The following is a 9,458-nucleotide window of genomic DNA, read 5'->3' on the forward strand; positions in this document are numbered from 1 at the left end:
TATATTTATATATATATATTTGTGTATCCATGTGCATGCTTTTCTAGCCACAAAAATATACATGTATATATAGAGAATACAGGTATACATGTCGATAACATGTCTACATAAAAATTAAAAGCAGGTATTTTTTTTTCACTATGAAGGAACTCTTTTAATGCATTTAAATGCTTTATCTCAAAGTTACTTTCATTTGAATATTATATATAAAATCGAATCTTTTCATTATTTCTGAAATTAACTTAAACAAGGTCCTTCCAGGCAAACAGATTTCTTCATTTCATGTTGCTCTACTGATTTACAATATTTTACTGAGTATCATTCCCAACTTTAAATAATATACACGCTTGGCTTGACTCCAGGTCTTTACATACTGATTATAAATTTGGGCTCAGTTCTAACTACTGTATTGCATGGAATTTAATTACCTTTTTCTAAGCAAAAATGCTGTATTTAATGAGTGAGTTTTTTTTTTTTTTTTTTTTTACAAAATCCCAATAGCATGAACATGAGGAAAAAAGAAATCCATTGAAGAGCATACAGGAAATAAAATGCTCGACACAGCTAGAAACTGTCCAGGTATTCAAATGAATGTGTTTCCTTGTATCATCAGGTCACAGTGACAGATTATAAGATAGAACTTCAGGCCTGAGCCTTCAAATCTTAGCTTTATCACTCAAGAGTTGTATGACACTGGGCAGGTTATCTAACTTCCCCATCTATATAAAAGAGAAGTATCTACCTCACCAGGGTTCTTTAGACTAAAAAGACAGGGGGATGTTCTCAAGATTAAATAAGCTGGGGAAATGCAGCATGGAACAATTCATTCTACAACGAACAATGGAGAATAGAGCGCAGAACAGAATGCAGAGCTTCTCAGAGCCTTTCATAGGCTCATGGATCTTTTCAATCACAAATATAATTCAATATTTAGACATCCATAGAATTATTTGACCTGGAACCCTTTTATGATGAGTATTTCTGGAGATAAGTGTTTCCCAGAACACAGTCTGAAAGGGGGGAAGAGGTCGTAAACAGCATCTTAGGTCAAAAGAAACCCTTTTATGGTACACTTATGGACTCGTGTGTATAAAGACCATGTCATAAGAACTGGGAAACTCTGGTAACTCAGGTCACTGTTGCTTCAGTTGCAAAGTGACTTCCATGGCCTGAATTGACAAGTTTACTCTTCCTGTATCCATTGAGAAGAAACTCTCTGCAGGACAAATTATTAAGTAAATACATTGTTTGGAACATTTTAAAAGTAAGATTTGAGATTCCCCGGGGTGGGAGTAGGGATGCAAAATAGGTGAAAAGGATAAAGAGATACAAATCTCCAGTTATAAAATAAATAAGACACAGGAATGTAACATACAGCATAAAAAATATGGTCAGTAATGGTGTAATAACTCTGTATGCAGACAGACGGTCATTAGACTCATTGTAATGATCATTTAATAATGTACGTAAACATCAAATCACTATGTAGTACACCTAAAAGTAACATGATATTGTATGCCAACTATATCCCAATTGAAAAAAGAATTTGAGATGCTATTTCAAGTGGCTTATATGCATTTTTGTATCTAAACATTTATCAAGTTGGACTATGGACCAAGTAAGTAACTCAATTTAGGACAAGCACTGGGTAGGATTTTGATGGCCAGTGAGATGAGTTTTACAGTCTTTTCCCCAAAAATGAAACAAAAAGGAAGATTGGGGTGGGGGGCGTGTAGCTTGAGTCCATAATTTGTTTACTTTCAATTCTCAAAAGCCAAAATATTGCATTGAACAAGGACTTTATCAATCTGTCTAATTTAACTTTTCCATCATTTGAAGAAAGAATCGATGATTAATTTCTCTCCTTTTTGAAAATTCTGTCCTCTGAAAATTCCAACATTTTCAAAGGATCTGATAAATAATACCAAGTTCACTGGCATTTCAAACAGACAAGACACTTATCTATTTTAAACCATTATGAATGTCATATTTCCATTCAAACTTGAGATCACATTTTCAGCTACCAACCAACTATGGAAAAATCTTTCAGACAACAATAACCTCTTAATTGAAGATTTCTCTTAAAATCATTTTTATAGAATAATGTGGGAGTTCTCCTCCTGAAAAACAAAATTACTTTTAATGAAGCAGTTCAAAACCAGGGCAGGGAAAGAGCAAAGAGTTTCCTTGAGGTTCTGGTGACAGTTTACATAAAAAGATGTTTTATTTTCTCTTTGCAGGGTGTACACCATCATTTTGTCTTATTATTCCTGACATTCAGTTCATCATATTAGCATCTTTGTGGGAAACAAGAAAGCAATTAAGGTTTTTGCTCTTTATTCTTTGGGAGACAGAGATTTGCTTTCCCTCAAAACTCTTAATGAGGAGGCAGACCTGGTCAAACACCAAATGCACGGATTTTAAAATGCAATAAAGATAGAGCTTTAATAATTTTCAATTACAGTTATTCTGCAATAATGTTAGCAAATCTCATCTAAAAAGTAAATTATTCATTGAATAGGAAATGGGAAAGCCTTGGGATTGTGTGACTTTCCCATTTAAAGTTTCACTAAGATTCTCCTTGATAAGGTCCTTTTAAAAGATTACATATTTTATACTTTGTTTCTATCCTTTTTCTTCATTCATGATGCTGTTTCTACTTTTTAATATACTTTTCTAACAAAACATGGTAGTTATAGAGAGGCCATTCGGAGAGATCTATTCAGAATAAGTATTCATTCACTTGCTGCCAGAAATACTGATAATATGATATTTTTTATTTAGTTTTAAGAATACATTTTTCATTTTAAGCAAATGAGACTTAGAACCAAATAAAAAAACTGTCAATGGCTTTCATTTGAAAATTGGTAGGAAAAATTCTTTCATGTTGCCTTTGCGAATCTTCCCTTTCACGTAAATAAATAGGTCATTTATTGGAAAGTACATAGAATACAGCAAAACTACAGAATCCCAGAAAATATTTTAAATCAAAATATGATAAAATGAAAAAAGGCAACACAGACATTTTTCTTTAAAAAAAGAGAATCAATGCCTTTCTCATTAAACTTCAAAACACATCATTAACTTAGTCACTTGCTATATTCCCTTTGCAATAATTTCCAATATTTGTGCTCAGATAAATGTTAGATTCTTTATAATCTACCTCCTCACTCTCCTTTCTTTTGCCAGGAATTTAGTTACACTTGTTAATCTTCCTGTCTTAAAGTTGAAGGGGGTGTCACAAATTTAACTTGGTGATTAGCTTTGTACAAAACTCTTGCAGTGAAACTCGTGACTGCAAGACTTTGTGTGCAGAATTCTAGAACATATTCCGAACTTTCACAAGATTTATGGGAAGTGTTCTTGAGTTCAATACCACATAAGTCTGAACTTTTCATCCAGTGAACATCACCAATTTATCTCACAAACCCAAGCCAACATGTTTGAGATGGCAATGCTGTAGGAAATTTGAAGGCATACATCAAATTCAGTGGTTTCTGCCGAATATTATTTTAAGTTCATGGATCTTTTGTTTGTTTATTTCAAATCTTGTTTAAGGAAAGAATTTGTTTATCCACTTTAATGGGAAACTAGATTAGGGCAAGAACTCCAGTGTCTGTAGACCCTGTTCCAACTGGAATAAGAAATCCCTTCTAACCGCCTCCATCTACTAACTTCACTCACTCCATTTTATACAATGCTACGGGTTTATTACAATGGCAAATACTTTAATGACAAAACAAAAGAAATGGAATCCACATTTTTCCTTAATGAGCATCTCTCAGCACCACCTCTCTGTACAAGACATGGTGCTTAAATCTTCACAACCTTAATTTAACTTACATACTTAATATATCTTTAAGTATGAATCAATACATAAATATTAGAGGAACAATCTTTTTCATGAAATTATTCATAAAGAATGTTTGTAGTATTAACTTTTATTTTAGAAACCTTTTTGTAAAGCTCTTTAATAACGAAAATTAGGTAGACCTAATATGGCAATTACAGTGGATGGGTCTTAGGGGTCTAAGAGACACAGGTTCAAATTCTGGCTCGACCAATTACCAGCAAGCTTTAACTTCGCATCTCTAGACTTCTGTTTCCTTTTTTTTTTTTTTGGAAATGGAGATAGCAGTCGTAGCAACCTCATGGATTACTGAAATGATTAAGGAGTATAAAGTTCTCAGACCAGTACCTGGCATACAGCAAGCACTTAATGAACAGGAGCTACTGACTAGCGAATTATTGAAATGAATAATCAGAAGTAATAAGGCATCTTTTGCAATCTTGTCAAAGTTGACCTGGGTCAACAGAAATTATGGTCTTATGTGAAATTTAGTCTCCTTCAAATCCACCATTGTATATTTGATCCCATAACTCTCCGTATGATTTGCATGGCTCTATTCTTTACTGCTCTCCCTCTCCCTATCTCTAGGAAAATATGGACACAAGTTTCATTGATATGACAAGATTATTGTTGGTGACTATAAAAATGCTCAGCAAAAAAACATGAAAGTGCTACCTGCCAATGCTAAAAGGAAGAACGTCCTAAAGTAAGCTACATCTTAAACCAAATTTGAGTATTTATTTAAAATCTCCACTTGAATAATTAGTATCTTTACATAGAGTGATACCTTGAACCCTACATTGTGCTTGAATCAGTGTGGAATATTTTTTATCACAGAGATTCATTGTTCATCGTCTCTACTTGACTTTGTCAAAGATATTTTCTTAAAAATCTTTTCCCAATGTCTTGATTTATAAAATATTCTACTTTTCTCTGACTTCATTTTTTGGTTCAGAGATATGAATGAGAAAAAACTAAAGAGAGGCACCCATGAGCCCTGAAATATATTTGTGGGCATTTGGTGAAACTAAATGACTTCTACCCACTTTAGCTTTAATGAGTCTCTTGACAAATACTGTAAATACAGAAGTTACTAAAATGCCTTTGATTCATGTTCTTTGATGCCCATTTGCATAAAGAACTTATGTTTGACTACTTCCCTTTGAATTTTTATTTATATTCTGCTGTATTTACAAAAAAGTTTAGTTGGAGAAAAGAAAATTACCCAATATTTTCTACCTGAGGCCAAAAGGAACATGCAGCTAAGAATAAAGGATCTAGACATCCTATCAATTCCTCTTGAGACTCCAATAAGGTGAGAAACACGGGGTAACCTACTCTTTGTAATGCTCAACAACATGTAAGGTAAGATTTGGTTTTAAACATTCTCATCAGGAACACACACAAGTAGACCAGCACACAGCAGAGATTTAGATCCATGGGGTTCACAGGCTACTCAAGGTTCAATCCCTCTTCCCACAATCTCCTATGGTGGGTGTAAAACTGAGATGAACGAATTGGCGCTTCCAATTTGATCCATTTGTCAATTCCAACCTCATCAGGGAGCCCTGTTGTCTCAGCCAGGTTGCTATACAATACACCATAGACTGAGTTACTAAAACAACAGACACTTATTTCTCACAGTTCTGGAGGCTGGAAGTTCAAGACCAAGGTGCTGGCAGATTCAGCTCCTGGTGAAGATCCTCCTCCTAGTTTCACACCTTGGGCTCACAAGGCAAAGAGAGAGAAAGCTCTGATCTCCCTTCCTCTTCTAAGGACACTAATCCCATCATGGGAGCTCTACCCTCATGACTTCATCTAAACACTATTACCTCCCAAAGACCCCACATCCAAATACCACCATATGGAGGTTAGAGCTTCAACATATGAATGGGGGAGGGCCACAAACATTCAGTCCATAACACCTCTTTCAATGTATCAGTGTACCGTACCTCATTTCCAAAACTCATAGCAGGAGACACACTCGTATATATCATTTTTCATTTATGAGTGTGCTAGACCAAATCCCTTACAGCCAGCTCTTCCTTCATTAGTTGAATCAGTGGTCAAGTAAAATATAAATAATAATGTCTTGAGATAAACATTTAGCCAGACTTGATTACCTACATTTTCAAAAGCCACCTAATTTTGTCTCTGTATATGTATTGATTTTATGTGATTGTAAATTTGGTTTGTGTGCAGTTACATGAATGTAACCTGGCCTATTATTTACTCTGGCTTTTAAGAACTATGTACATGATCAAAATATCAACGGCTTAATAACATGGGAAAATTGATTTAGCGAAAACAAGAAAACAAGAGAGTATGTCATAGCATTATCACAGCTAATTAATGCCTTCATGCCTTTTAAATTTCCATTTTATCATTAATTATGGTGTGGTAAAACCTAATTAAAATAACTCTACCATATGCTGTCATATGTGTCCATTTTGTTCTGAAAGGAGATGTATACGTCCTTTCATATGCATTATTCTCAGCCATCTGTGAAAACTAATCCTGTGGCAAACACCAACCAGCAATTCTTCAATTTGATGCTATAAAACGTTAAAATACTTGGAATCCTACATCCAGCCATGTTCAGTTGCCATTATTTCTTGTTCACAGAAGGCACTCAATACTCCAGAATGTGTGTGTGTGTGAGTTTGAGCCAGTCTATCATGAAAAGGGAGTTTTAGTGACTTCCTTAGGACTCTCAAAGATTAAAAAGAAATCAAGCCCACTATATCAGCAGCTGCCTTTGTATTCAACAGCTGTCTTTTGAAAGACTACATCACTGGAATTTTTTAAACCAGTGTAAGTATCAGACTGTCAACTGGCAAATTGATTCATTTACACTAATTGTGCTTATGAAAATATTTGGATTTATTTCTCCCATTTTATTTTGCAAATAGAAAATATTTACCATGATTTCCCTTTGCCCCTCCCAAACCAAAAAAAGTTTTTTGAATCTTAAATTTTTACCATGCTTTCTTAACAAAGCACAGAAAATTTTTAGATATAGCCAAGAGCACTTGAACTTTGCTCATTCACATTCTGTTGTGGAACATGGCTGCTCCACACTGTTTTTTTACCCTCTACCATATTAGCCTTTTCCCCCATATCAATATCCTTTCAAGTAACTCACATCATTTCCCACATCTTGGTTCACCAATGCTTCTTCTGTTCCAGTGTTTCCTTCCTGAGCTTCGATCTTGCTCTTCCTAAAGCCCATCTTTTGGTAACTATTAGGCAAGTTTCTATGAAAACATGCTTCATACTGTCACTTTTACTCTTGTGCATTAGATTACCTGGGTGCATAAATGTAGGTTGATAGTTATTTCCTTCAGGGCTTTGCAGATATTTTAGTGTTTTTTAAAACCTGTTACTCCTGTTAATAATTCTACTCTTAGTGAATGTACTGCTCCTTTGTAGGTAATCTATCTTTTCTCTCTACTTGTTTTCAAGGTTTTCACTTTATCTTTGGTATTTTACAATTTATTTATGATGTTTCTAGATGTCGATTTATTTTTATTTACCTTGCTTAATATTCAATGTAACTCTTCAATCTGAAGATTCATGCCTTTCATTTATACTTAAAACTGTTAACCAAATATAATATAGTTTATCTCCCAATCACTATATTATTTCCTTCCAGAAAATGCAGTAAATTTCTTGGACCCTTTCATTTTATTTTCCATGTCTTGTAATGTCATTTCCTTATTTTACAATTTTTTATCCTTCAGGACAGAAATTGGTGTAATGTCTTTCAATCTCTCTCTCTCTATCTCTCTTTCTGTCTCTCTCTCTCTCCCCGCACCCCCCCACTGCCTCCCATATATCTACCATATATCTAATCTGCTCTTTGACTTCTTGAGGTATATTTTAGGACCACATTTTTCATTTGTGTAACTCCTGATTTTGAAATCAAAATTGCCTCTTCTTTTATTCATACTGTCCCTCCTCATTCATGAAGTCTTTAAACAATTTAAACTTACTTGTATAAAACCCTCTTAGAACCTCAAGTTCATTTCAGTGTCAATTCTCCTGTTTGTATAATCAGCTTATTCTCTCTAATAATGGATCACTTCTTTGTGTGATGTGTCATTTTTTTTACTGCAAACACATCTCCAGCTGAGATTATTTTTCCATGGGAGTTCTATGCACTGAGTTATAAAAACAACTTCATGGTATAGTTTGGGGTTTTTTTTAGATGGTGGGGGTCTGATAAGTAGTCTAAGCTGTGTCTTAAGTTCCCACATCAATGATAAGAATCCAGCCTCTCGTCATTAAAGATTACACACAAATCTGCTATCCTGCTAACTACTCTGGATATAGTTCCCTCTATTTATAAATCCCCGGAACCTGGATATTTCCCCCATCTTTCTTTTTAACTTAGCTATAAAATGTTTTGTCATGAATTTTATCTAGCGTATCCATGTGTTCTCATATGGAGTCAGAAAACGCCGTCATTAACTCTGTTCCTTGTATCACAAGAGCAAGAAGTCCCCATACCACATTGTTATGTAAAGATCTAAGATTAAGGGCTTCCCTGGTGGCGCAGTGGTTGAGAATCTGCCTGCTAATGCAGGGGACATGGGTTCGAGCCCTGGTCTGGGAAGATCCCACATGCCGTGGAGTCAACGAGGCCCGTGAGTCACAACTACTGAGTCTGTGCATCTGGAGCCTGCGCTCCGCAACAAGAGAGGCCGCGATAGTGAGAGGCCCGCGTATTGCAAAAAAAAAAAAGATCTAAGATTAATATAGCACAGTACTTGGTGAAAATCATTATTTATCAATGAGGTTAAACCAAGGGACATGACTTTGGTCAAATGAGGAGCAGAGGCCCCCAGGAAAGCCAGGGACATTGTAAGCAAATGGCTTCAGAAGGGTCTTAAATTTGATCAAAGAAAGGTTTCTTCCTGGCTACTAATTTCTTCTGTCCTGGGAGAGGTGTCCTGCCACACCCAAGAGCTTTTCTCCCAACTTTACGGGTAGGTGCCATCTCTACAGGTATCCCCCCAGTTCACAATAATTTCCGTTCTCTGGGAACTGAAAAAGGAGAAATTATTCACCACCTCTTCCCTTCTCCACAAGAACAGGTCCCAAACGGTCCTATTTTTACTGACCCAAGCTGAGCCAATCAGATACTCTCTTCTGGGAATTTAGAATTAAAACTGAGAATAGCTAAGCTAGTCTTTACATGCAGCTGAACCTACAGTACCTAAGCCTGGGAGGTGTAAAGTAGCTGGATTCCACACTATGAAGAGAGAAGAAGATAGCAGTTCTGCAAAAGAAATAGGAATGAAAAACAGAGAATTCAGACATTTTTCCAGTTTCTGATTTTAGTTTTCTCCTGGGGACCAGGTGTATTTCTACACCTGATTTCCAGGATACACCCTTTATCCTTATAATAAATTATGCATCTTCACTTAAATTCCACCAAATTGGCTGCTATGTCTTGAAACGAGAAGAGCCTTAAGACATTAGTCCTGGGGACACAATCAGAGACTGTGGCAAATAGTAAGGGAAATACACCAAGCTCTAGGACAGCCAACACGTGTCCAGAATTGACAATGTGCCAAACCCTAGCTAGTGCTGGCAAATCAGA

This window comes from Globicephala melas, chromosome 11 (assembly GCF_963455315.2).
Source record: "Globicephala melas chromosome 11, mGloMel1.2, whole genome shotgun sequence".
NCBI classification, from domain to species: domain Eukaryota; kingdom Metazoa; phylum Chordata; class Mammalia; order Artiodactyla; family Delphinidae; genus Globicephala; species Globicephala melas.